Source organism: Asparagus officinalis, chromosome 2 (assembly GCF_001876935.1).
Source record: "Asparagus officinalis chromosome 2, Aspof.V1, whole genome shotgun sequence".
Classification (NCBI taxonomy): Eukaryota; Viridiplantae; Streptophyta; class Magnoliopsida; order Asparagales; family Asparagaceae; genus Asparagus; species Asparagus officinalis.
Genome location: NC_033795.1, coordinates 26,615,879 through 26,618,960, shown reverse-complemented (window position 1 = coordinate 26,618,960; position 3,082 = coordinate 26,615,879).

The window sequence follows — 3,082 nt, the reverse complement described above, 5'->3', positions numbered from 1 at the left end:
ACTTGTGAGGGTGTTGAGTGGGTTTGCAAGAGTGAGTTGTAGAGTTTTCGGTTAGCTAGAAAACCGAGTATGTAGAAGTTCCAGCTTCCAAACCGGATTGTGTTAGTGGATTTCTCCCCGGGAGTAGGGAGCGGAGACGTAGGACGGAAGGTCCGAACTCCGTGATCATTTGATTGTGTTTGAGTGTGCTTTGGCGTTTATTTATATTTGTCATCCACTATCTTGTTTAGATTGTTTACCCCTTGTGTTAGTTTATATATCCTTGCATATATATATTCATCATATAGGATATATCTCATTGTTCATATTGCTTATCCTAGCTTATATTCTTGTTGTATTTCATACTTGCTAGGATAACTTGTTAATTAACTTTAATTGGCATAAAATCGAATTAGATTAGCATAAGACCCTAATCACCCCCCCTCTAGGGTCTAACAATTGGTATCAGAGCTTGGTGCTCTTTGATTTAAGGTCTAATCGCCTTGAGTTAAAGATCCAAGTTATCTTTTTATGCTAATCTTGTTTTGAGCTTCAATTGTATCTTGCTTGCCTTTTATATTATGGATATGCATGGTTTAGGTTATGCCATTAATATTGCTCCTAGATTAGATAATTTCCCCTATGCCCAATGGTGTGTTAGATTTAAACTTTTTGTTCAATCTAAACACTTTGATTTATGGGAAATTATAGATGATGCCTATATTGTGCCCACTATGGAGAAATCCAAGTGGAATAAAAATGATCATCGAATGTTTACTATGAACAACATTTTGTTAGAATACTTGCTAAATGCTTTTAACTCATCTATGTCCCTATGCTCAATGGTGCTTTAGATTCAAAATATTTGTTCAATCTAAAAATATCGATTTATGGGAAATCATTGATTGTGCTTATATTGTGCCCACATTGGAGAAATTCAAGTGGAGCAAATATGATAAAAAGATGTTTATTATGAACAAGCTTATGTTAGAATTTTTATTAAATGCATTTGATTCATTTATGTCTAACAAGCTTGATTCTTTTGATAGCGCTTATACATTATGGAAATTCATAGAAGCGCATCAAGGAGACTTGGAGGCGATCCGACAAGCTTTGGAGGATCCCGCTTCAAGTTCTAAAGGAGCATCATGCACACGAGCACTAGGCGATAGCCCTAGTGAGGTTTGCGAGTTCGAATTCATAAATAATTTATCTAGTGACGAACTTGCTTGTGCTTCCGAAAAATTATTGCATGCCTATAAAAAATTCTATTAATGATTTACCTAATGATGAACTTGCTTGTGCTAGTGATAAGTTATTGCATGCCTATAAGAAATTGCAAAATGATTTCATTGATTTACAAAACAAGCATGTAATTTTAAAATTCGATCATGAGTCTTTAACTTCTAAGTTTGATACTATTTCTAATGAAAATATGATCCTTAAAGAAAACAATAAAAAATTAAAATCAGATCATGATTCTTTGCTTTCAAACTTTGCCAAGTTAACTCATGAAAAAGATAATGCCATATTAGAAGTAAAGAACATACAAAATAATACTGCTTCCTTTATAAATGATTATTTATGTTCTACTTCTAAAAATGCATATGTATTAAAATTGGATCATGATTCTTTGCTTTCAAACTTTGCTAAGTTAACTCATGAAAGAGATAATGTCATGCTAGAAGTAGTAGCTATTAGAAATGATTTTGATAACCATACATGCTCTACTTCTATTATCAATGATGTTGTGCATAATGATGATTTGAATCTTGTTAAGGAACGCATATCATGCTTAGATTCAACTTTAAAAACATGCATTGATAACCATAAGAAACTTATGGACAAGTGTGCTAAATCTAGTGCTACAAAATCACCTACACACTATGCACACTTGTATAGCAAACTTTACAAGTGCTCCTTTTGTGGTCGTAAAGGCCATTTAGCTAAATTTTGCTATGATGCACAAAAACATAAGAATATTAATCCTACTTGTGCATCTCATCAAGTTTCTTCATCACATGTACACACACATGCACCTATTTCTCATCATAAGCATGCTCATGTGTATCATTGTGATTTTTGTGGTAGAGTTGGTCACTTAGCTAAGTTTTGTTTTGATTTGCGAAAAGTTTCTAAATCGCAAAATATTTCAAGTAGACCAACATTGTTTCAAAATGTTTCTCATTTGCAAAATAATCTTAAAAGACCATCTTTATTTGCAAATGTTCCACGTGCACCTTTTAATGGTCAACATAAGCAAATGCTTCCTTTCCATTGTACAAATTACAATCGGAATGGTCATTTGAGTGATTATTGCTATGATCGATCCCGTGCACCACATATACCTAAGAGGGTTCATAACCCTAAGGTTTTGAGCTTGAATGATAGGGGTCATGTCCCTAAATCTTTTTCCATTGTACAAATTACAATCGGAATGGTCATTTGAGTGATTATTGCTATGATCGATCCCGTGCACCACATATGCCCAAGAGGGTTCATAACCCTAGGGCTTTGAGCTTGAATGATAGGGGTCATGTCCCTAAATCTTTTGGTACCAAGAATACTTGGGTACCAAAACAAACTTGATTTTAAACCAAGAATTTTTAGTGTTTTTATTTTTCTTTTTCTTGGTTTTGAAAATTATGCTTTAAAATCTTTTATATGAAAACAATTTTTAATTGATCAATTCTTTTGTTTTCATGATTATTAGTTTTGATTTTGATGAGTGGTTTGTGTTCATATAACCCTCCGGATTTATTGGGTGTTTATTCCCAAATCTTGTTTACCGGATGCTAAAATATTTACATGGGTTGATACTAGCTCAATAGCTAGATATAATTGCCTCTCTTAATTTTTAAAAATCAATGATGATTTGGTTTTATGATTTCATGGTTTTTATATTAGTGTAATGAGACACTATCTTCATAATGACATATTTATGTGTCTTCATTGTCTTTTTGTAAGTGAGGAGTGTTTAGCATACTTTCCATCTATGCTTGCTCACATATGTATGCCTTAGCATTCATTGCATATATTCATTAAGGCATTTTGATAGGGGGAGCAATCCCTATACTTGTTTTATACTCACCCGTGCTTATTT